Source organism: Phyllobates terribilis, unplaced genomic scaffold (assembly GCF_046119375.1).
Source record: "Phyllobates terribilis strain yellow unplaced genomic scaffold, ASM4611937v1 Scaffold_35__1_contigs__length_13245226, whole genome shotgun sequence".
NCBI classification, from domain to species: domain Eukaryota; kingdom Metazoa; phylum Chordata; class Amphibia; order Anura; family Dendrobatidae; genus Phyllobates; species Phyllobates terribilis.
The window spans coordinates 8110701-8138041 of record NW_027362795.1 but is presented as its reverse complement, the minus strand read 5'-3'; the positions used below and the strand labels follow the sequence as shown (position 1 = coordinate 8138041).

General features: G+C 45.1%; 1 pseudogene; it reads left to right on the top strand.

Annotated features, from left to right (window-relative positions):
• The first annotated feature begins 3018 nt into the window (after window positions 1-3018).
• LOC141182628 (uncharacterized) overlaps window positions 3019-27341 on the top strand; it is a 47386-nt pseudogene continuing 23063 nt past the window's right edge.

Below are 27341 nucleotides of genomic sequence, written 5' to 3'. Positions count from 1 at the left end.
ACCATATGAACAACACCGGATGGAATGGGACAGATAACCCGGCACCCAGACTGGAAAAGATCCATACGCTGGTTTTCTTCGATGCCGATATGAAAGAAATAAAAACAAATATTTTCTAACATGTTTCTATTTTTTTTTATAAATATTTGATATTAACCCCATTATCACCTTGGGTTTCTCCATTTTTGCATTTTCGTTTCTCGCTCCCCTTTTTCCCAGAGCCGTAAAGTTTTTTTATTTTTCCGTCAATATGGCCATGTGAGGGCTTGTTTTTTTGCGGGACGAGTTTTACTATTGAACGACACCATTGGTTTTACCATGCTGTGTACTGGAAAATGGGAAAAAAAGTTCACATTTTCCAAGACCCGGAGCGTCTTCATTTTTCGCTCTCTGGGGCCGGGTGAAGGCTTATTTTTTGCATGTCGAGCTGATGTTTTTACTGATACCATTTTGGGGGTAGATATGTTGTTTTGATCGCCCATTATTGCATTTTATTACAATGTTGATACCAAATATGTGTATGTGATTTTTTTGTTATTGTTTTATTTTGAATGGGGCAAAAGGGGGGGATTTAAACATTTATATTTTTTAATATTTTTATAAACATTTTTTTTTTTACTTTTCACTTGCTTCAATAATCTCCATGGGAAACTAAAAGCTGCGATCATCAGATCACCTGTGTGTAGCAGAAATGCTCACTGGCTATGAGAGCCGACCGCTGGGCTCATAGCAATCTGGCAATGACAACCGCAGGGGTCTCCTGGAAACCCCGGGTTATCATGCCAACCCATCGGCGATCCGCAGTCATGTGATATGGGTGGTGATGAGTGGGACTTATGACGTCCTTCCGCCGTGGCCATGTTAAAGAGATTGACAGAAGCATTTAACGTGTTAGCAGCTGAGGGTGGATTGCGATTTTTCTCAGGAGTGGAAGCCAAAACCAGGTGAGGAACAATCAGAGAAAAGGTATAATAGAAACAAGTCACCAATTCTGCATTTATCACCCACTCCTGGTTTTGGCTCCCACCCCTGAGAAAATACTGACCAAATACTGATAGTGGGTCTGTGGCCTTTTGTAGACTTCTGAAGATAAAGCATCTTCAGCCTCGGCTCTTTATTTCCTACAGACAAAATGGTGGGAAAACGAAACACTTTTTATAATCAGTTATTTTTTATTACAGTTTTATTTAAAATGAAATTACAGTAAAATGTCCCCAATCCCTTTTCCTCCATCTCCCAATCCATAATGCTGGGGTAAGATTATCTCTACAGAGACCCCTGTACAGGAATATTAGGGCTCCAGCGACATCACATCTATTATACAGAGAATAGCGCTATCTCCATAGCTCTGTACACAAGGACATAGAGATCAGACAAGGTCCTCATATTCAGGCAGCTTCTATTTTACTCCAACCCTCTTTATAAGAACAAGATCAGAGTCTCATTATACCGAGCAGAGAAGCTCCAGGGACAAAGACCCTGTCTGCTCCTAACACGCCGGGGGTCCGGAGTATCCAGCCACGGGGCCCGGATTCTCTCATTTGTGGCCCCAGCGTTTCTTGTAGAATAAATCCCTTTCTCATCCAGTCCTGTAGTAATGACTTTGTTATCAGGTTTTGTAGGAGGGTTCGTCTGACTCCATCTTATGTTATCAATATCTGTGCGAGAAACAGGAGACGTCCGAGCGCAGTTTTACTGAGGGTCCAGTGTCAGATAAAGAGCCGCGGTGTCTGCGACCGAACCTGGGAGTATACAGCTGTATACAGTGTACACACACGGCTCCGTACACCTCGTACACACATGGCTCCGCTCCGTACACCTCATACACGCGCGGCTCCGCTCCGTACACCACGTACACGCGCGGCTACTCTCCGTACACCTCGTACACACATGGCTCCGCTCCGTACGCCTCGTACACGCGCGGCTCCGCTCCGTACACCACGTACACGCGCGGCTCCTCTCCGTACACCTCGTACACGCGCGGCTCCGCTCCGTACACCTCGTACACGCGCGGCTCCGCTCCGTACACCTCGTACACGCGCGGCTCCGCTCCGTACACCTCGTACACGCGCGGCTCCGCTCCGTACACCTCGTACACGCGCGGCTCCGCTCCGTACACCTCGTACACGCGCGGCTCCGCTCCGTACACCTCGTACACGCGCGGCTCCGCTCCGTACACCTCGTACACGCGCGGCTCCGCTCCGTACACCTCGTACACACGCGGCTCCGCTCCGTACACCTCGTACACACGCGGCTCCGCTCCGTACACCTCGTACACACGCGACTCCGCTCCGTACACCTCGTACACACGAGGCTCCGCTCCGTACACCTCGTACACACGCGGCTCCGCTCCGTACACCTCGTACACACGCGGCTCCGCTCCGTACACCACGTACACACGAGGCTCCGCTCCGTACACCTCGTACACCTCGTACACATGAGGCTCCGCTCCGTACACCTCGTACACACACGGCTCCGCTCCGTACACCTCGTACACACGTGGCTCTGCTCCGTACACCTCGTACACACACGGCTCTGCTCCGTACACCTCGTACACACGCGGCTCTGCTCCGTACACCTCGTACACACGCGGCACCACTCCGTACACCTCGTACACACGCGGCTCTGCTCCGTACACCTCGTACACACGCGGCTCTGCTCCGTACACCTCGTACACACGCGGCACCGCTCCGTACACCTCGTACACACGCGGCTCTGCTCCGTACACCTCGTACACGCGCGGCTCTGCTCCGTACACCTCGTACACACGCGGCTCCGCTCCGTACACCTCGTACACACGCGGCTCTGCTCCGTACGCCTCGTACACACGCGGCTCTGCTCCGTACGCCTCGTACACACGGCTCCGCTCCGTACGCCTCGTACACACGCGGCTCTGCTACATCCACACTGTAAACCCCTCCTGACCCCACACATAAACTTCAGCTCATACAGCACCATGACAACCAGCACAGCAGAGTCCTGCATCCACTGAGGCCCCTGATCATGTGACCCCTGACTCCTCCCCTCCTGTGACCTCATCACAGCTCCTGTGCGCACAGAGCAGCCATATATGTGGTGGCGGCTCTGCAGGTGGAGGTATGTGGAGACCCCCATTACTGGGTGCAGGGGGCATTAACCCCTTCAGCACGGAGGCTCTTTTGGGGTCTTGTGTTGCCCCTTTATAAGAATCATAAGGTTTTTGTTCTGTTTCCTGTAATAGATACATACGACCCAACTATGGAGACAGGAAGGGAGGAAACGTATTGTTCTCATAGTACAGGACCCCTTTACTGGCCCCACAGTGTAATGCCCCCATTATACCCCTTATGCAGGATGTATGATGCCCCCACACAGTGTAATGCCCCCATTATGCCCCTTATGCAGGATGTATGATGCCCCCACACAGTGTAATGCCCCCATTATGCCCCTTATACAGTATGTATGATGCCTCCACACAGTGTAATGCCCCTCATGCAGTATGTATGATGCCCCCACACAGTGTAATGCCCCCATTATGCCCCTCATGCAGTATGTATGATGCCCCCACAGTGTAATGCCCCCATTATGCCCCTTATGCAGGATGTATGATGCCCCCACAGTGTAATGCCCCGTTATGCCCCTTATACAGTATGTATGATGCCCCCACACAGTGTAATGCCCCCATTATGCCCCTTATGCAGGATGTATGATGCCCCCACACAGTGTAATGCCCCCATTATGCCCCTTATACAGTATGTATGATGCCCCCACACAGTGTAATGCCCCCATTATGCCCCTTATACAGGATGTATGATGCCCCACAGTGTAATGCCCCTTATGCAGGATGTATGATGCCCCCCACAGTGTTATGCCCCCATTATGCCCCTTATGCAGTATGTATGATGCCCCCGCACAGTGTAATGCCCCCATTATGCCTCTTATACAGTATGTATGATGCCCCCCACAGTGTAATGCCCCCATTATGCCCCTTATGCAGGATGTATGATGTCACCACACAGTGTAATGCCCCCATTATGCCCCTTATGCAGGATGTATGTTGCCCCACACAGTGTAATGCCCCCATTATGCCCCTTATGCAGTATGTATGATGCCCCCATTATGCCCCTTATGCAGTATGTATGATGCCCCCCCATTATGCCCCTTATGCAGTATGTATGATGCCCCCCACACAGTGTAATGCCCCCATTATGCCCCTTATGCAGGATGTATGTGCCCCCACAGTGTAATGCCCCCATTATTCCCCTTATGCGGTATGTATGATGCCCCCACACAGTGTAATGCCCCCATTATGCCCCTCATACGGTATGTATGATGCCCCCACACAGTGTAATCCCCCTATTATGCCCCTTATGCGGTATGTATGATACCCCCCCACACAGTGTAATGCCCCCATTATGCCCCTTATGCGGTATGTATGATGCCCCCACACAGTGTAATGCCCCCATTATGCCCCTTATGCAGGATGTATGATGCCCCCACACAGTGTAATGCCCCCATTATGCCCCTTATACAGTATGTATGATGCCTCCACACAGTGTAATGCCCCCATTATGCCCCTCATGCAGTATGTACGATGCCCCCACACAGTGTAATGCCCCGTTATGCCCCTTATACAGTATGTATGATGCCCCCACACAGTGTAATGCCCCCATTATGCCCCTTATGCAGGATGTATGATGCCCCACAGTGTAATGCCCCTTATGCAGGATGTATGATGCCCCCATTATGCCTCTTATACAGTATGTATGATGCCCCCCACAGTGTAATGCCCCCATTATGCCCCTTATGCAGGATGTATGATGTCCCCACACAGTGTAATGCCCCCATTATGCCCCTTATGCAGGATGTATGTTGCCCCACACAGTGTAATGCCCCCATTATGCCCCTTATGCAGTATGTATGATGCCCCCACACAGTGTAATGCCCCCATTATGCCCCTTATGCAGTATGTATGATGCCCCCCACACAGTGTAATGCCCCCATTATGCCCCTTATGCAGGATGTATGATGCCCCCACACAGTGTAATGCCCCCATTATTCCCCTTATGCGGTATGTATGATGCCCCCACACAGTGTAATGCCCCCATTATGCCCCTCATACGGTATGTATGATGCCCCCACACAGTGTAATCCCCCTATTATGCCCCTTATGCGGTATGTATGATACCCCCACACAGTGTAATGCCCCCATTATGCCCCTTATGCGGTATGTATGATGCCCCCACACAGTGCAATCCCCCTATTATGCCCCTTATGCGGTATGTATGATACCCCCCACACAGTGTAATGCCCCTTATGCAGGATGTATGATGCCCTCTACAGTGTAATGCCTCCATTATGCCCCTTATGCAGGATGTATGATGCCCCTCACACAGTGTAATGCCCCCATTATGGCCATTATACAGTATGTATGATGCCCCCACACACTGTAATGCCCCCATTATGCCCCTTATGCAGTATGTATGATGCCCCCACACAGTGTAATGCCCCCATTATGCCCCTTATGCAGTATGTATGACCCCCCCCACACAGTGTAATGCCCCCATTATGCCCCTTATGCAGTATGTATGATGCCCCCATTATGCCCCTTATGCAGTATGTATGATGCCCCTACACAGTATAATGTTCCCCCAGTACCACCTGAGGTCCTGCAGTTGGAATAATCCGTCTGGAACATGGTTTTCCCTCTGCCTGCTCCCCTACATGTAGACCCTCGAGCATGTATACATTCATGTAGGGGAGCAGGCCTTACTAGATATCGAGGCTTTGTACAGTAATATACCGCATGAGGATGATACCAGAGGAGTAAGACATTTCTTGAAATCGAGATCAATAGAGTGTAGCAGACATAATGACTTCATGTTGGATTTTCTAAAATTCACTCTCAGGCTATGTGCCCACAATGCGGATTTAATGCGTTTCCTCAGTGGAAAAAAATGCTTGTTAAATTGTCTGCCATGTTTCCCAATGATAATCCGCATGTGCTGTGCACATGCTGCGGAAATTTCCTCTGCGGATTATCATTGCGGAAAATTCCACAGCACAACCATTAATTGTGCATAATCGGCGCCATTGACTTGCATTGGACCGCATAACATCCGCATGACTACATGTGCACATGTGTATATTATGCGATTCAATGCACGGATGGTACCCGGGTTTGGAGAAGAGGAGACTCTCCTCCAGACTCGGGTACCATAGTACCTGTAGTTAAAAAAGAATTTAAAATAAAAATATTATACTCACCTTCTGATGGCCCCCTGTCTGCTCCCTGCGGCGCTGCTGGCTCTTCGGCTTCTTGCTGTGGTGTAAAAGGACCTTCCATGACGTCATTTAGTCATGTGACAGGTCACATGACCGCTGACGTCGGTGGTCGTGTGACCTGTCACATGACTAAATGACGTCATGGAAGGTTCTTTTACACCACCGCGAGCAGCCAAAGACACCGGACGCACCGTAGAGGAGATCGGGGGCCATCGGAAGGTGAGGATAATGTTTTTTTGTTTTTTTTTCAACATTTTTATTCATTTTTTTTTTACTATTGATGCTGCATTTTCAGCATCGTAACTTGGTCACACAACATAAATCCATGCCGGTTACATGGATTTATATAGTGTGACCAAGTTGTCAAGCACTTTTTGTAGTGATGCTAAAATCGCTTGGAAAAGCGCTTGACAACCCGCATGCGAAAACGTGTGTTCAAAACCCTTCTCAAACGCTTCTACCTGGCAGAAAAGATGCATGTAAAATCCACATGCGTTTTTTCTGCCCGGGAGATGCAGAAACGCTCAGGAAAATCCGGAGCATTTCTGCAACATGGGCACTTAGCCTTAGGGTATGTGCACACGATGCAGAAATGAAGCAGAAAATTTCTGCATCATTTCTGCATCTCCCTGGCAGAAAAAACGCAAGCAGATTGTGCATGCGTTTTTCCTGCAGAATACATGCGGATCCACATGTAGATTCACATGCGTTTCCGCATGCAGATTGACAAGCGCTTTCCAGGCGATTTTAGCATCACCTGGAAAGTGCTTGATAACTAGGTCACACTATATAAATCCATGCAAACAGCATGGATTTATACAGTGTGAACCGAGAGAGTGTATATACTTACCTCCGATGGCCCGCGCTGTCCTGCTCACTCCGTTCTCCCGGCTGCCGGCAACTTTGAATTGAAAGACCTGCCGACGTCAGCGTCACGTGACCCGTCACATGACTCTGACGTCACCGCAGGTCCTACAACTCACTGCAAGTGCCGGGAACCAAGCGGGAGCGCTGCGCGGGCCGACAGAAGGTAAGAATACATTTATTTTTTATTTTATTCTTGCTTTTACAGCTTTTTTAATGGTACCTGGGTGTGGATGAGACTCTCCTCTCCTCCACACCCGGGTACCATCTGCACATTAGAACGCACCAATTACGCAAGTACAAATGCTGTCTTGCGGAATTGGCGCGTTCTAATGCAAGTCAATGGCGGCGAAATCGCCGCGTTTCCGCAAAATTAATTGACATGCTGCGGATTTTTGACCGCAGCGTTAACGCTGCGGAAAAATCCGCATCATGGGCACAGCACATGCGGATTTCCATTGGGGAACATTGCTTCCCTTCTACCATGCGTTTTTCATGCGTTTCCGCGGCGTTTACACAACTGCAAAAACGCCGCGGAAACGCATGAAATACGCATCGTGTGAACACAGCCTAACTCATAACTTCTTTCTTTTTGACAGGAAGTACTTCCACCAGCTCAGGGGTACTGCGATGGGGAGCCCCTTTGCCCCCTTGTATGCTAACCTATTCCTGGGATAGTGGGAGGAAACCACAATATTCAGGGATGATCATAAGTGGTGGCATCCATATATTGGGGTATGGTATAGATATATTGACAACATTTTTATCATCTGGTCGGGGACGAGTGAACAATTTCTTGAATTTGTCAGGGAACTCAACATCAATAGAGTGGGGCCTTAGATTTACATCAGAGTTTAATTATAACCAGTTGCCTTTCCTGGATGTACTTATCAATAAAGAATGGGATTGGACCCTAGGGACACTCATCTACCATAAACCTACAAGCACTAATAAACTATTGAAGTGGGATAGCCACCATCCCATCCCCCTAAACAAACGAATACCCAAGGGCCAAATTTTATGGTTGAGAAGGAACTGTTCTAATGTCACAGATTTTAATATACAGGCAATAGACATGACCAGCAGATTCAGGAAAAAAGAGTACCCACAGTACATTTTGGATTCTGCACGATCATTTGCAGAAAAATGGGAGAGACAGACAATCTTCCATTCCAAGAGACCAAGAAAATGATGGGATAACACAAGTAACAGGAACTTACGACAATCAGAGTTACCATATCTTTAACCCCTTAAGCCCCGCGGGTGGTTTGCACGTTAATGACCGGGCCAATTTTTACAATTCTGACCACTGTCACTTTATGAGGTAATTACTCTGGAACGCTTCAACGGATCCCCCTGATTCTGAGATTGTTTTTTCGTGACATATTGTACTTCATGATTGTGGAAAAATTTCTTCGATATCACTTGCGTTTATTTGTGAAAAAAACGGAAATTTGGTGAAAATTTTGAAAATTTTGCAATTTTCAAAATTTGAATTTTTAAGCCCTGAAATCAGAGCGATATGTCACACAAAAGAGTTAATAAATAACATTTCCCACATGTCTACTTTACATCAGCACAATTTTGGAACCAAAATTTTTTTTTGTTAGGGAGCTATAAGGGTTAAAAGTTGACCAGCGATTTCTCATTTTTCCAACAAAATTTACAAAACCATTTTTTTAGGGACCACATCACATTTGAAGTCACTTTGAGAGGTCTTTATGACAGAAAATACCCAAAAGTGACACCATTCTAAAAACTGCACCCCTCAAGGTGCTCAAAACCACATTCAAGAACTTTATTAACCCTTCAGGTGCTTCACAGGAATTTTTTGAATGTGGAAGAAAAAAATGAACATTTAACTTTTTTCACAAAAATGTTACTTTAGACCCAATTTTTTTTATTTTCACAGGGGTAACAAGAAAAAATGGACCCCAAAATTTGTTGTGCAATTTCCCCTGGGCACGCAGATACCCAATATTTGGGGAAAAAATACTGTTTGGGCGCACGGCAGGGCTCGGAAGGGAAGGAGCGCCATTTGACTTTTTGATTGTAAAATTTGCTTGAATAATTAGCGGACGCCATGTTGTGTTTGGAGAGCCCATGTGTGCCCAAACTTTGGAGCTCCCCCACAAGTGACCCCATTTTGGAAACTAGACCCCCCAAGGCACCTATCTAGATGCATAGTGAGCACTTGGAACCCCCAGGTGCTTCACAAATTGATTCGTAACAATGAAAAAGTGAAAAAAAAAAACCACTTTTTAATTTTTATGAATCAATTTGTGAAGCACCTGAGGGTTCCAAGTGCTCACAATGCATCTAGATAGGTGCCTTGGGTGGTCTAGTTTCCAAAATGGGGTCACTTGTGGGGGAGCTCCAATATTTGGGCACACAGCGGCTCTCTAAATGCAACATGGTGCCCGCTAACAATTTGAGCCGATTTTCCGTTAAATTTGTTAGAGGACACCATGTTGCATTTAGAGAGTCCCTGTGTGCCCAAACATTGGAGCTCCCCCACAAGTGACCCCATTTTGGAAACTAGACCCCCCAAGGCACCTATCTAGATGCATAGTGAGCACTTGGAACCCCCAGGTGCTTCACAAATTGATTCGTAACAATGAAAAAGTGAAAAAAAAAAAACACTTTTTCATTTTTATGAATCAATTTGTGAAGCACCTGAGGGTTCCAAGTGCTCACAATGCATCTAGATAGGTGCCTTGGGTGGTCTAGTTTCCAAGATGGGGTCACTTGTGGGGGAGCTCCAATATTTGGGCACACAGCGGCTCTCTAAATGCAACATGGTGCCCGCTAACAATTTGAGCCGATTTTCCGTTAAATTTGTTAGAGGACACCATGTTGCATTTAGAGAGTCCCTGTGTGCCCAAACATTGGAGCTCCCCCACAAGTGACCCCATTTTGGAAACTAGACCCCCCAAGGCACCTATCTAGATGCATAGTGAGCACTTGGAACCCCCAGGTGCTTCACAAATTGATTCGTAACAATGAAAAAGTGAAAAAAAAAACACTTTTTCATTTGTATGAATCAATTTGTGAAGCACCTGAGGGTTCCAAGTGCTCACAATGCATCTAGATAGGTGCCTTGGGTGGTCTAGTTTCCAAAATGGGGTCACTTGTGGGGGAGCTCCAATATTTGGGCACACAGCGGCTCTCTAAATGCAACATGGTGCCCGCTAACAAATTTAACGCAAAATTGGCTCAAATTGTTAGCGACACCATGTTGCGTTTGGAGAGCCCCTGTGTGCCCAAACATTGGAGCTCCCCCACAAGTGACCCCATTTTGGAAACTAGACCCCCCAAGGCACCTATCTAGATGCATAGTGAGCACTTGGAACCCCCAGGTGCTTCACAAATTGATTCGTAACAATGAAAAAGTGAAAAAAAAAACACTTTTTCATTTTTATGAATCAATTTGTGAAGCACCTGGGGGTTCCAACTGCTCACTATGCATCTAGATAGGTGCCTTGGGGGGTCTAGTTTCCAAAATGGGGTCACTTGTGGGGGAGCTCCAATGTTTGGGCACACAGGGACTCTCTAAATGCAACATGGTATCCGCTAACAAATTGAATGGAAAATCGGCTCAAATTGTTAGCGGACGCCACATTGCGTTTGGAGAGCCCCTCTGTGCCCAAACTTTGGAGCTCCCCCACAAGTGACCCCATTTTGGAAACTAGACCCCCCAAGGCACCTTTCTAGATGCATAGTGAGCACTTGGAACCCCCAGGTGCTTCACAAATTGATTCGTAATAATGAAAAAGTGAAAAAAAAAACACTTTTTCATTTTTACGAATTAATTTGTGAAGCACCTAGGGGTTCCAAGTGCTCACTATGCATCTAGATAGGTGCCTTGGGGGGTCTAGTTTCCAAAATGGGGTCACTTGTGGAGGAGCTCCAATGTTTGGGCACACAGGGACTCTCCAAATGCAACATGATATCCGCTAACAATTTGAGCCGACAATTTGTTAGCGGATATCATGTTGCATTTGGAGAGTCCCTGTGTGCCCAAACATTGGAGCTCCCCCACAAGTGACCCCATTTTGGAAACTAGACCCCCAAGGCACCTATCTAGATTCATAGTGAGCACTTGGAACCCCAGGTGCTTCACAAATTGATTCATAAAAATGAAAAAGTGTTTTATTTTCACTTTTTCATTTTTACGAATCAATTTGTGAAGCACCTGGGGGTTCCAAGTGCTCACTATGCATCTAGAAAGGTGCCTTGGGGGGTCTAGTTTCCAAAATGGGGTCACTTGTGGGGGAGCTCCAAAGTTTGGGCACAGAGGGGCTCTCCAAACGCAATGTGGTGTCCGCTAACAATTTGAGCCGATTTTCCATTCAATTTGTTAGCGGACACCATGTCGCGTTTGGAGATCCCGTGATGTGCCTAAACAGTGGAGCTCCCCCACAAGTGTCCCCATTTTGGAAACTATACCCCTCAAAGATTTTATTAAGGTGTATAGTGAACATTTTGAACCCAGAGGTACGGCACATTATTTGTTTACATTAGGTCATCATATTGAATAAGTTGTCATTATTCTTGAGCGCAAGTGCTCGCTACTTGAGTTTGCATCGGGTACTCAGGTATGCACCATGTACAGCGTGTGCTCGAGTGACATGCTCGAGTCCCTGCTCCGCATGTTTCACGGTTATTATACACCCAAAAAAAAAAACATGCGGGGATCGCTCGTGCATGGCAGGCAATCCCCGTAAAGTTTTTTGGCCGCGAAGCATATGGGGCAGAGACTCGAGCATGTCACTCAAATACCCACGATACTAAATGCATACCAGAGCACCCGATGCAAACTCAAGTAGCGAGCACTTGCTCTCAACACTAGTCGCCATATCGTCATCTTTTTTTCTTACTTTTGAAAAAAATCCCAACCCCAGCCCTAACCCTAGCACAACCCTAGCCCCAGCACAACCCTAGCCCCAAACCCAGCCCTAACCCTAGCCCAATCCTAACTCAAGAGTTTATTTTTGACGCCGTTCCTTGTGCGGTATAAGTGATTAGACGACTTTATTCTTCGGGTCGGTGTGATTACAGCAATGCCAGAATCATATGGGGTTTTTATGACTGACAGCTGTCACACACTAAAAGACGCATTTTTTGTAAAATCTAGTTTTTGCATCGCCATATTTTGAGAGCTATAATTTTTCCAGATTTTGGCAGACAGTCATGTGACGGCTCGTTTTTTGCGGGATGACTTGACGTTGTTATTGGTGCCATTTTCAGGCACGTGACATTTTTTGATCGCTTTCTATTCCGATTTTTGGGAGGCAGAATAAACAAAAACCAACAATTCAGGAATTGTTTTTTTTTTTTTTTTTTTTTTTATTCTGTTCCGCGTGTGGTAAAATTGATGAGGCAGCTTTACTCTTCGGGTCAGTACGTTTACAGCGGTACCACATTTGTATCATTTTTCTATGTTTTGGCGCTTATACACAATAAAAGCTATTTTATAGAAAAAAATATTTTTTAGTATCGCTTTATTCTGAGAGCTATAACTTTTTTATTTTTCGGCTGATGGAGCTATATGGCGGCTTGTTTTTTGCGGGACGAGATGACGTTTTCAGCGGTATCATTTTTATTTATATGCGTCTTTTTGATCGCGTGTTATTCCACTTTTTGTTTGGCGGTATGGTGATAAAGCATTGTTTTTTGCTTGTTTTTTTTTTTTTTTTTTTTTTTTTACCGTGTTCACTGAAGGGGTTAACTAGTGGGACAGTTTTATAGGTCAGGTTGTTCCGGACGCGGCGATACCAAATATGTGTACTTTTATTGTTTTTTTTAATTTTTTTTATAATAATATTTATTGATGGGTACATTATATTTTTATTTTTGGTGTATTATTTTTTTTTATTTTTTTATAATATTTTTGCACATTTTTTTTTTTTTTTTTTTTCCACTTTCACACAGTTTATACACTTTATTACTTTGTCCCACTCTGGGACTTTCACTTTTTTTTTTCTGATCGCCTGCATGGCACAGGAATGGAGCACCATCCCTATGCCATGAAGGCTGTCAGAAGTGCACAGTGTGAAGATTGCTTGGAGATGCACTGCGCATGTCCAAGCAATCTTCCTGCTCTCTGGTGACCCGGATGTTGTCATGACGACATCGGGTCGTCATGGCAACACCCGGGAAGCCTTTGCAGACTGCGCTGGAAGCCGGAAGAGGAGGTGAGTATCGCCAATCACCTCCCCTTGCCCCCGCAATGCCGCGATCGACTTCGATCGACTTCGATCGCAGCATCGCGGGGGTTAATGTGCTGGGAGCGGTGCGTGACCGCTCCCTGCACATAGTACCGGGTGTCAGCTGTGACAATCAGCTGACACCCGGCGGCGATCGCGCCCGCACAGCCTGTGTGCGCGCGCGATCGCGATGACGTACTAATACGGGTCTGGCTCTTAAGTCCCAGGGCACAGACGCGTATTAGTACGTCAGATGTTATTAAGGGGTTAATATCCTCAGAAAACACTGGTATATACTTGTGGTCGATTTGGACCTTTCAGAGTGATGTGGGATCTACTCCCACATTAACTTTCAGAAAGAGTCGTTAAATTAGGGACTGTTTAGTGAATAGTTTCTATAAAAAACCTGCACCCAAGGGGACTTGGCTAGACAGAAGAATCTGTGGTTTCTTTAGATGTGGAGAACGTTTTACATTTACTTGAATGAGAGCATGTGAATCGAGTTCCTCAATGGGTAAAACCTTTTATCCTGAGGGATTATTCCAACTGTAAAACCTCAGGACTTGTAATGTAGGCAAAACCAAGAGGGAGTTTAGGAGGAGGATGGGGGACAGTTTAGGTGATATACGCCATAGTTGGGACACCCCATTAGCAAGACACACGAACAGTGTACATTGAGGAGAAACTGGAGACATCTCCTCTTGTATCATTGAGATGGTTAAACCCAATGTGAGAGGAGGGGATCACAATAGAAGTATCCTCAAAAAGGAAAATGAATGGATTGTTAGACTTGATTCACGAGCCCATAAGGGACTCAATGACAAATTTCCTATGCCTTTTGTATGGATACAGCCCCATTCTGGATTACATTTTTGGATTTTATACTCTACCCATTGCTACTCAGTTCCCTGTGAATGGGGTTCACATATTGTTGTACTTCATCGAGATATCTGAGCTTCTATATCAGAATTATTTCTGATCAAGTTATTTCCCACATATACTATTTAGTAATTAACAAGTGTGGTGATCGTTGTGTGTCTCTAATTATGCATTATGGGTCAAATTTCATAGAATCATAGAATGTTAGACTTAAAAGGGACCTCCAAGGTCATCTGGTCCAACCCCCTACTCAATGCAGGATTCACTAAACCATCTCAGACAGATGTCTGTCCAGCCTCTGTTTGAAGACGTCCATTGAAGGGGAACTCACCACCTCTCGTGGCAGCCTGTTCCACTCATTGATCACCCTCACTGTCAAAAAGTTTTTTCTAATATCTAATCTGTATCTTCTCCCATTCAGTTTCCTTCCATTGCTTCTCGTGTTTCCATGTGCAAATGTGAATAAAGCTGACAGATATTAAGTCTCCTCTCAAACTTCTCTTTTGCAAGCTAAACATTCCCAGAACCTTTAACCGTTAGAAGATTGTTTTTAGACCATTCTGCTATCTCTTCTCTGAACTTGCTCCAGTTTCTTCATGTTGTTTTTAAGATTTGGTGCCCAGAACTGGACACAGTATTCCAGATGAGGTCTGACCAAAGAGGAGTAGAGGGGGATTATTACTTCACGTGATCTAGAATATATGCTTCTGTTAACCCCTTGGCAACCCTGGGATTTTCCGTTTTTTGCTCCCCTTGTTCCCAGAGCCATAGCGTTTTTATTTTTTGGTCAATATGGCCGTGTGAGGGCTTATTTTTTTCGGGACAAGTTATACTTTTTAACGCCATTACTAGTTTTACCATATCATGTACGGGAAAACGGGAAAAAAATTCCAAGTGCGGGGAAATTGCAAAAAAAGTGCAATACCACAGATGTTTTTTTTAAAATTTTTTTACCACGTTCACTGAATGCTAAAACTGACCTGCCATTATTATTCTCCAGGTCATTACAAGTTCGTAGATACCAAACATGTATAGGTTCTTTTTTATTTAAGTGGTGAAAAAAAAATTCCAAAGTTTGCTAAAAAAAAAAGAAAATGGCGCCATTTTCCAAGACCTGTAGTGTCTCCATTTTTTTGGGATCCGGGGCCGGGTGAGGGCTTATTTTTGGGCGCCGAGCTGAAGTTTTTATTGATACCATTTTGGGGTAAATCCGATGTTTTGATCGCCCGTTATTGCATTTTATTGCAATGTTGCGGCAACCAAAAAACGTAATTCTGGTGTTTTAAATTTTTTTTCTTGTTATGCCGTTTACCGATCGGATTAATTATTTTTTTATATTGGTAGACCGGGTGATTCTGAACGCGGCGATACCAAATATGTGTATGTGTTTTTTTTTAAATTATTATTTTATTTTGAATGGGGCGAAAGCGGGGTGATTTAAACTTTTATATTTTTTTAATTTTTTAAAATTATTTTTAAAAACATTTTTTTTCACTTTTTGCTTGCTTCTATAATCTCCATAGGAGACTAGAAGCAGCACTTGTCTGATCGCCTCTGCTACATAGAGGTGATCAGCAGATCACCTCTATGTAGCAGAAATGCTCCTGTGAAGCACTGGGTGGTGCTCATAGCGAGCAGCACATGACAACCACTGAGGTCTGCTGCAGATCCAGGGTTGTTATGCCCACACATCGGTAACCCGCGATCACGTGACAGGGTCACTGATGGGCAGGGTAAGTGACGCGCTTCTGGCGCGACGCTGTTAAATGCCGCTGTCAGAGATTGACAGCGGCATTTAACTGGTTAACAGCCGCGGGTGGATCGCGATTCCACCCGCGGCTGTTGCGGGCACATGTCCGCTGTAATAATCAGCTGACATGTGCTCGGTTCAGTGAGGGCTCAGCGCCGGAGCCCTCATTGAACCGGGGGTTACAGCCTTGTACGTACCAATACGGCACAGGCTGTAAAGGGGTTAATGCAACCCAGAATTGTGTTTACCTTTTTTGGCTGCTGCATTAGCTCATGGTCAGTCTGTGAGCTACTAGTATACCTATAAGTCTTTTTCACACGTGCTTAGCCCTATTCTTCCCATTGTGTATTTGCTTTTTTTTTTTTTTTTCATTTTTCTTGCCCAGATGTACTACTTTGCATTTCTCCTAGTTAAAAACCATTCTTTTAGTTGCTGCCCATAGTTGCAATTTTTTAATTCTCTTTCTTTCTTTCTCTCTCTCTCTCTCTCTCTCTCTCTCTCTCTCTCTCTCTCTCTCTCTCTCTCTCTCTCTCTCTCTCTCTCTCTCTCTCTCTCTCTCTCTCTCTCTCTCTCTCTCTCTCTCTCTCTCTCTCTCTCTCTCTCGTATTAGCTATCTCTCCTAGATTTGTGTCATCAGCGAATTCAATCAGTTTACCCTCAATTCCTTCATCTACAGTCATGGCCAAAAGTATTGAGAATGAGACAAATAGTAATTTTTCCAAAGTTTACTGCTTAATTTTTTGTAATGGCAATTTGCATATACTCCTGAATGTCAAAGAGTGATCAGCTTAACAGCAATTACTGTACTTGCAAAGTCAATATTTGCCCAGAAAATGAACTTTAACCCCCAAAACACATTTCAACATCATTGCAGTCCTGCCTTAAAAGAAGCAGCTAACATCGTTTTAGTGATTGATCCATTAACACAGGTGTGGGTGTTGATGAGGACAGGGCTGGCGATCAGTCAGTCATGATTAAGTAAGAATGACATCACTGGACACTTTAAAAGGAGGCTGGTTCTTGGTATCATTGTTTCTCTTCAGTTAACCATGGTTATCTCTAAAGAAACACGTGCAGCCATCATTGCACTGCACAAAAATGGCCTAACAGGGAAGAGTATCGCAGCTACAAAGATTGCACCTCAGTCAACAATCTATCGCATCATCAAGAACTTCAAGGAGAGAGCTTCCATTGTTGTCAAAAAGGCTCCAGGGCGCCCAAGAAAGACCAGCAAGCGGCAGGACCGTATCTTAAAACTGTTTCAGCTGCGGGATCGGACTAACAGCAGTGCCGAGCTTGCTCAGGAATGGCAGCAGGCTGGTGTGAGTGCTTCTGCACGCACTGTGAGGCGGAGACTCTTTGAGCAAGGGCTGGTTTCAAGGAGGGCAGCAAAGAAGCCACTTCTCTCCAGAAAAAACATCAGGGACCGACTGATATTCTGCAAAAAGTACAGGGAGTGGACTGCTGAGGACTGGGGCAAAGTCATTTTCTCTGATGAATCCCCTTTTCGATTGTTTGGGACATCTGGAAAACAGCTTATTCGGAGAAGAAGAGGTGAGCGCTACCACCAGTCTTGTCTCATGCCAACTGTAAAGCATCCTGAAACCATTCATGTGTGGGGTTGCTTATCAGCCAAGGGAATCGGCTCACTCACAGTCTTGCTTAAAAACACAGCTATGAATAAAGAATGGTACCAGAATGTCCTCCAAGAGCAACTTCTCCCAACCGTCCAAGAGCAGTTTGGCGCCCAACAATGCCTTTTCCAGCATGAAGGAGCACCTTGCCATAAAGCAAAGGTGATAACTAAATGGCTCATGGAACAAAACATAGAGATTTTGGGTCCATGGCCTGGAAACTCCCCAGATCTTAATCCCATTGAGAACTTGTGGTCAATCATCAAGAGATGGGTGGACAAACAAAAACCAACAAATTCTGGCAAAATGCAAGCATTGATTATGCAAGAATGGACTGCTATCAGTCAGGATTTGGTCCAAAAGTTGATTGAGAGCATGCCAGGGAGAATTACAGAGGTCTTGAAGAAGAAGGGGCAACACTGCAAATATTGACTTGCTGCATTAACTCATTCTAACTGTCAATATAACCTATTGGTACTCATAATATGATTGCAATTATATTTCTGTATGTGATATAAACATCAGACAAACACTAATAAAAACCAGAGGCCAGCAGATCATGTGAAAATATAATTTTGGTGTCATTCTCAAAACTTTTGGCCATGACTGTAAATCATTGATAAAGATGTTGTTGAACAACACAGGGCCCAGTACATTGCCTTTTGGTACCTTACTTGAGACATTCTTCTAACTGGATGTGCAACCATTTATGACCACTCTTTGGGTCTGATCACTAAGCCTGTTATGAATCCACCTAACAGTTGCCTTTTCCATTTCATAGTTGGTCATTTTTTCAATAAGGATGGTGTGAGATACTTTTGTCAAATGCTTTTCTGAAGTCAAGATATACTATATCTACTGTGTTTCCCTGATACACCCAGTCAGTGATTCAGTAGATTTACATGCCTATTGCATGATGAGAGGCTGTGCAATACTTATTTTTAGTCTCCCATGACGCTGATCTCAGAGATGGGACTTTTCTACATTGGTGGGATACAATAATAATAATAATTATTATTAATTATTTATATAGCGCCAACATATTCAGCAGCACTTTACAAATAAGCGGAGATGTGTACATACAATAAATTCAATAAAAGGTAAGACAGTTTAAACAGTTACATTAGGAGTGAGGTCCCTGCTCGCAAGCTTACAATCTACAAGGAAATGGGGTGACACAGTAGGTGAAAAGTGCTTATTTCAGGTCAGGCAATTATAATAAATAGGGATTTTCATATAAGGCTGCATGAACCGGTCATCAGTCCGTTTGTTTAAGTGCAATAATCAAGTAACGAGTGCAGTTATCGTGTGCATGGAGGGTGTGGAGACAGATGAATAGTAGGGAACAGATTCTGAATAATATTTAGAAGGAGGGAACAGGGGAAAGTTAGTTTACTAAGTTGAAGTGGTAGGCTTGTTTAACCCCTTTCTGACGTGTGACCTAATAGTACGTCATGGTGACCTGGACCGATTGGACCAGTGACGTATTATTAGGTCATATGGCGATCGCACCTGCACACGTGCCTGATAATCACAGCTGACACCTGGTGCTATGTGCAGGGAGCGGTCCCGCACCGCTCCCGGCACATTAACTGCCGCAATGCTGCAATCGAAGTCGATCGCAGCATTGCGGTGGCAAGGTGAGGTGATCGCAATACTCACCTCCTCTCCCGGCCTCCAGCGCTGTCTGCCGCAGCTTCCTGGATGTTGCCATGACGACCCGATGTCGTCATGACAACATCCGGGTCACCAAACAGCAGGAAGATATTTTGGTCATGCGCAGTGCATGGCCAAAGTATCTTCTACATCTGCAGGACTGACAGCCTGTATAGCACAGGGATGGTGCTCCATCCCTGTGCTATACAGGCGATCAGAATAAAAGAAGTGAAAGTCCCATATTGGGACACAGAATAAAAGTCCAAAAAGTGTTAAAAAATCCACCAGAAATAAAAATATAATGTACCTATCAATAAATATTATTATGAAAAAAAAACCAATAAAAGTACACATATTTTGTATCGCCGCGTCCGAAACGACCTGACCTATAAAACTGTTCCGCTAGTTAACCCCTTTAAAGAACACGGTAAAAAAAAAACAACTAAGCTAAACACAATTCTTTATCATCATACCGCAAAACAAAAAATGGAATAACACGCTATCAAAAAGACAAATATAAATAAAAATGGCACCGCTGAAAACGTCATCTTGTCCCGCAAAAAACAAGCCACCATACAGCTCCATCAGCCAAAAAATAAAAAAGTTATAGCTCTCAGAATAAAGCGATGCAAAAAAATATTTTTTTATATAAAATAGCTTTTATTGTGTAAAAGCGCCAAAACATAGAAAAACTATATAAATGTGGTACTGCTGTAAATGTACTGACCCGAAGAATAAAGCTACCTTATCAATTTTACCACACGCGGAACAGCATAAAAAAAAAACCCATACAAACAATTCCGGAATTGCTGTTTTTTGTTTATTCTGCCTCTTAAAAATCGGAATAGAAAGCGTTCAAAAAATGTCATGTGTCATAAATTGGTACCAATAAAAACGTCAACTCATTCCGCAAAAAACAAGCCCTCACATGACTCTGTCGGCCAAAATATGGAAAAATTATAGCTCTCAAAATATGGCGATGCAAAAACTAGATTTTACAAAAAAAATGCGTCTTTTAGTGAGTGACAGTTGTTAATCATAAAAACCCGATATAATTCTGGTATCTCTGTAATCGCACCGACCCGAAGAATAAAGTCGTCTAATCACTTATACCGCACGAGAAATGGCGTAAAAAATAAACTCTAGGGTTAAGGTTGTGTTAGGATTAGGGTTGGGGTTGGGGTTAGGGTTGAGCTAGGGTTAGGATTTTTTTCAAAAGTTAAAAAAAAAAAGATGACGATATGGCGACTAGTGTTGAGCGCAAGTGCTCGCTACTTGAGTTTGTATTGGGTGCTCGGGTATGCACTGAGTATCGCGGGTGCTGGAGTGACATGCTTGAGTCTCCGCCCCATATGCTTCGTGGCCAAAAAAACCCATGCACAAGCGATCCCCGCATGTTTTTTTTGGGGTGTCTAATAACGATGAAACATGCGAGCGGGGACTCAAGCATGTCACTCAAGCATGCGCGATACATGGTGCATACCCGAGTACCCGATGCAAACTCAAGTAGCGAGCACTTGTGCTCAAGACTAATGACAACTTATCCAATATGATGACCTAATGTTATCACATTCTGTGTCGTACCTCTGGGTTCAAAATGTTCACTATACCCCTTGATAAAATCCTTGAGGGGTGTAGTTTCCAAAATGGGGTCACTTGTGGGGGGTTCCCACTATTTAGGCACATCAGGGGCTCTCCAAACACGACATGGCATCCGCTCTCAATTCCAGCCAGTTTTGCGTTCAAAAAGTTGCACAGTGCTCCTTCCCTTCTGAACTCTGCAGTGCGCCCAAACACTATATTTTCCCCACATATAGGGTATTGGCGTACTCAAGAGAAATTGCACAACAGTTTTTGGGGTCCATTTTCTCCTCTTACCCTTGTGAAAATAAAAAATTGGGGCTAAAATATAATTTTTGTGGAAAAAATTAGATTTTTTTATTTTCACGGCTCCATGTTATAAACTTCTGTAAAGCACTTGGGGGTTCACACATCTAGATAAGTTCCCTGAGGGGTCTAGTTTCCAAAATGGTGTCACTTGTGGGGGTTTTCCACAGGGGTACATCTGCTAAGTATTCAAGCAAATTTTACATTCAAAGTCAAATGACGCTCCTTCCCTTCCGAATCCTGCCGTGCGCCCAAACAGTGTTTTTTCCCCACGTATGGGGTATCTGCGTGCTCAGGGGAAATTGCACAACAAATTTTGGGGTCAATTTTTTTCCTGTTACCCCTGCGAAAATAAAAAAAAATTGGGTCTAAAGTAACATTTTTTTTTCTTCCACATTCCAAAAATTCCTGTGAAGCACCTGAAGGGTTAATAAAGTTCTTGAATGTTGTTTTGAGGGGTGCAGTTTTTAGAATGGTGTCACTTTTGGATATTTTCTGTCATAAAGACTCCTCAAAGTGACTTGAAATGTGATGTGGTCCCTAAAAAAATGGTATTGTAAATTTTGTTGGAAAAATTAGAAATCGCTGGTCCTCTTTTAACCCTTATAGCTCCCTAAAAAAAAAAAATATATTGGTTCCAAAATTGTGCTGATGTAAAGTAGGCATGTGGGAAATGTTATTTATTAACTATTTTGTGTGACATATCTCTCTGATTTAAGGGCATAAAAATAAAAATTTTGAAAATTGCTAAATTTTCTAAATTTTCACCAAATTTCCATTTTTTTCACAAATAAACGCAAGTGATATCGAAGAAATTTTACCACAATCATGAAGTACAATATGTCACGAAAAAACATACTCAGAATCAGGGGGATCCATTGGAGCGTTCCAGAGTAATTATCTCATAAAGTGACAGTGGTCAGAATTATAAAACTTGGCCCAGTCATTCATGTGCAAACCACCCTCGGGGATAAAGGGTTTTAAAGAGAGAGGTTTTTAATGCGCGCTTGAAGACGTGGGGGCTAGGCATCAGTCAGATCGTCTGGGGTAGAGCATTCCAGAGAACTGGTGCAGCAGGAGAGAAGTCTTGGAGACGGAGGTGCGAGGTTCGGATTATGGGGGATGTTAGTCTTTGGTCATTTGTAGAACAGAGGGCACGTGTAGGCGATAGACAGAGATGAGAGAGAAGATATAAAGCAGTGCAGAACTGTGGAGAGCTTTGTGGGTGAGAGCGATGAGTTTATATTGGACCCTGTAGCGAATGGGTAACCTGTATAATGATAATGACTGGCACAAGATGGAGGCATCGGTGAAGCGGCTGGACAGAAATACGACCCTGGCTGCCACATTCAGGATGGATCGGAGAGGAGAAAGTTTGGTAAGAGAGACCGATCAGAAGAGAGTTGCAGTAGTACAAACGAGCGTGAATAAGAGCGACAGTAAGAGTTTTAGCAGTTTCAAAGGTGAGAAAAGGTCGGATTCTGGAGAGGTTTTTAAGATGCAGGTGACAAGAGCGGGTGAGTGATCGGATATAGGGAGTAAAGGAAAGTTTAGTGTCGAATATGACCCCAAGGCAGCGGGCTTGCTGCTTGGGAGTTATGGTTGAACCCTCCAAGGTAATTTCAATGTTAGGTATGTAGGGATTGTAGTCACTCAGGTGCGATGAGAGGCAAAAAGGAGGCATGTTTCTTTAAATATCCATAGCGGTTTATTGGCTTCATAAACTGTCAAAAGAAAAATGCAAACAAACAGCCTTCTGTCCAGGCAAAAGAGAAAGCAAAACAGTCCTTTTAGCAAAATTTTTGGTAAACTGGATCTGTGGTCACACAGGCTGGTAAGCATCCAGCACACCGCTCAGTCTGGAGACAACACACAGGAGATCTTCTCCCTCCAAACACAGACCATGTATCAAACAACAGCCTCCATTATATATGCTGTTAACCACACTCAGAGGTGCGGTATGTGGGTAATAGACCAGCCCAACTCTTCACAGCTACCCATAACCTGGTCCCAGGTGCACCAATTGGGCTTCTTAGTGTGTTCGTGCACTAGAGAAAATACTCCGGGCTACATCAGAGACCAGCCATCTCTGTGATACATACCCCCCTCTGCCTAAAGCCGTGGGGCTTGGCACCTTCTACTACCAGACAGGGGATTCTCGAAAGGGCATCGGCATTGCCATGTAGCTTCCTTGCTCTATGTTCTACATGGAAGTTAAAATCCTGTAGGGCTAAAAGCCAGGCCTGGCATTTTTTCCCTTTGTTTCCCTCATCCTTCTGAATGGGGCATGGTCGGATACTAATCTCAAATTTTCGACCTAAGAGGTAATACCGTAATGTGTCCACCGCCCATGTTATAGCCAAGCACTCCTTCTCTTTGACCGAATAATTTTTCTCGCAGGACAGCTTTCTACTCAGGTAGAGAACTGTGTGCTCCTCTCCGTGTGTCTCCTATGAAAGGACTGCTCCCAAACCAACATCTTAGGCGTCTGTTTGGAGTATAATCTCTTTCTTAAAGTCGGGGGCAACCAGGACAGGTTGCTTACACAGCACCACCTTAATTTCTTGAAAGGCCGACTCCGCCTCTGCAGTTCACTTGGCCATAGCTGATTTCGTCCCTTTAAGGAGGTCAGTCAGGGGTGCAGCCATCATGGCAAAGTTTGGGATGAACCTCCTGTAGTATCCCACGATCTCCAGGAAGGCTGTAACCTGCTTTTCTGACAGCGGTCTCTGCCAGGTTTGGATTGCCTCCACTTTACTGATTTGGGGTTTTATCTCGCCTCTACCAACTACATAACCCAGGTATTTGGCTTCTTCTTTCCCCATGGAACATTTCTTTGGGTTTATTGAAAACCCCGCCTTCCTTAGAGCATCAAACACCATCTGGATCTTTTCCAGATGACTCTCCCAGTCTGGGCTGAAGATAACAATATCATTCATGTATGCTGCGGCGTATTGCTTATGGGGAGCAAGAATTCGATCCGTAGCGCTCTGTAAGGTGGCAGGGGTCCCATGCAGTCCAAACAGAATCCGGACTTACAGGAAGCATTCGTCCGGCGTAGAAACCGCAGTCTTCTCTTTGGCTCACTGTGCTATTAGGGATCCGCCAATAACCCTTCGTCAGATCCAAGGTGGTTATGTTCCTTGCTGGCCCAAGTCGCTCGATCAGCTCATCGACGCGTGGCATGTGATATGCATCGAACTTGGAGACCTCATTCAACTTCCGATAGTTGTTGCAGAACCTCCATTCCCCATCGGGCTTTGGGACCAGGACAATCGGGCTCGACCACCCGCTCTTGGATTCCTCAATGACCCCGAGCTTCAGCATACAAGCCACCTTTTTGGAGATCATCTCTTGTCGAGCCTCGGGTATCCGATAGGACTTAAAGTTCGCTCATACATGTGGCACCATCAGAATCTCGTGTTCTATGACCCCTGTGCAGCCCAGCAATTCCGAAAACAGATCCTGGCTCTTCTGTAGCAACTCCCGACACGGCTCTTCGTTAGAGTTTCCATTATTGCGACTCCTCCAACGTCACCTTCTGGCTTGCCCAGCAAGCATGAAGCTTCCACAGCCTCTCTGTCTTGCCAGGGCTTGATGAAGTTGACGTGGTATATCTGGTACGGCTTAAGTCGCCCTGGTTGATGAACCTTGTAGTTCACGTCACCAATTTTTTCCACCACCTCATATGGCCCTTGCTATTTGGCGGCCAAGAACTTATTCTCCACTGTAGAAATTAGCAAAAGGACTTGGTCTCCCGGATTGAATTGCCTCACCCTGGCTGACCGGTTGTAGACCCTGGCCTGAGCTTCTTTTGCCTGGAGGAGATGTTCTTTTACAATGGGCATCACCTTCACAATCCTCTCCTGCTCGATGGCGCTTCTGTGGGGCGTGACCTCGGCTTCCCAGGTTTCCTTTGCGACATCCAGGAGACCTTGCAGATGTCAGCCATACAGGAGTTCGAATGGCGAGAACCCGTAGAAGCCTGTGGAACCTTTCGGATGGAGAACAATAAATATCGTAGGAGACAGTCCCTGTCTCTACCGTCCTTTTCTATGGCCTTCCTGAGCATACTCTTCAGAGTCTTGTTAAACTTTCCCGCAAGGCCATCTGTCTGAGGATGGTATACTGAAGTCCTCAGTTGGGAGATTTGCAGGATTTTGCATAGCTCTCTCATCACCTTACTCATAAAGGGAGTTCCCTGGTCAGTCAGGATCTCCTTTGGTAAGCCTGTTCAAGAAAAAACGTGGACCAACTCGGGGGCTATACTCTTTGCGGAGGAATTTCTCAGTGGAATCGCCTCAGGATAGCGTGTGGCATAGTCCAGGATAACGAATATATATTGATGCCTGCAAGCAGATTTAACTAGGGGACCAACCAAGTCCATAGCAATTCTCTCAAACGGCACTTCAATAATGGGCAATGACACGAGGGACTTCGAACAGTGAGAGGTGGGGGCGGTTAACTGGCACATAGGGCAAGACCTGCAATACTTCAATATTTCCCGGTGAAACCCGGGCCAATAGAACCTTTGCGCCATCTGTTCCTGCGTTTTTTTTCACTCCCGGATGCTCCCCCCATGTGATGGGCCATGTCCAACACCTTTCGTCTATAGGGGCCCGGCACTATTACCTGCTCCACACGCTCCTCCCTCACTTTCATTACAACAACTCCCCACTCATCATAAAATGGGGAAACCTTGTGTCAGCCCCCGGCTCCTTGTCAACCCCATTTATGACAATGACATTATTAAAGGCTTCCTTCAGAGGTAGGTCCCTATGTTGGGCAGACCCAAAATTCTCGCTGGTCACCCTTTAACTCTGGAATGTCAGGCTCAGGGGACACTACCTCCTCATCCCGCACAAGAACACAAAAGGGAAACCAATTTGAGAAACCAGGTAATCCTGAAGAGGTATCACCACAACCAGTGTCAACCGCGCCATCTAACGCTGAACCTTTCCCCCACAGATCCCAAAATAAACAAAAGTCTCGGCTTATAATGATACCGTTCAACAAGTCATGAATGACGCCGACCTCGTGGGACTCGATACCGTTGGCTGTTTCAATGTCCTCTCTGGCCATAGGATAGTCCTTAGCATTGCCATGAATGCACCGTACGCCTGATTTTTTTCCCGGTATCAGTTGGAGGGGTAGAGTGGCCCTCACAAGGGTCACCAGACTCCCGGAGTCTGGCAGCAATGTTATCTGCCGCCCGTTCACATTCACGGGACGCGCATGTGGCCCCTCACTGGGTGGACAGTTGACCCTGCAGGCTGAATACGCGTAATATGAACAGCGGCATCCTATGCTGCAGTCCATCTGTTCGGGGATCCTTTTGCATGGATTTATATAGTGTGACCAAGTTGACAAGCACTTTCTAAGTGATACTAAAAACGCTTGTAAAGCGCTTGTCAACCGACATGCGGAAATGCATGTGAAGAATGCTTCACAACCGCATGTGTTTGGCAGGAAAAACGCATGTACAATCTGCATGCGTTTTTTCTGCCAGGGAGATGCAGAAACGCTGCAGAAATTTTCTGCTTCAATTCTGCATCGTGGGCACATAGCCTAACATCAATTGTAAGGATTGTACTCACTCAGGTGCAATGAGAGGCAAAAAGGAGGCATGTTTCTTTAAATGTCTATAGCGGTCTATTGGTTTCATAAACCGTCAAAAGAAAAATGCAAACAAACAGCCTTTAGTCCAGGCAAAAGCAAAAGTAAAACAGTCCTTTTAGCAAAGTCTCTGGTAAACCGGACTTGTGGTCACACAGGCTGGTAAGCATCCAGCACACCGCTCAGTCTGGAGACAACACACAGGAGATCTTCTCCCTCCAAACACAGACCATGTGCCAAACAGCCTTCATTATATAGGCTGTTAACCACACCCAGAGGTGAGGCATGTTGGTAGCTAGACCCACCCAAATCTTCACAGCTACCCGTAACCAGGTCACAGGTGCACCAATTAGTCCTCTTAGTGCGTGCACTAGAGAAAATACTCCGGGTTACATCACAGACACCAGCCATCTCTGTGATACATGCCTCCCATCGACTATGCGGCCATTAGCCACCTTACAGGTAGAGTTAGGTTAGTAGAGGGAGAAACACAAGAAGTTCACTTTTGGAGATATTCAGTTTAAGATAGAGGGAGGACATGATGTTAGAGACAGTGGACAGACAATCATTGGTATTTTGAAT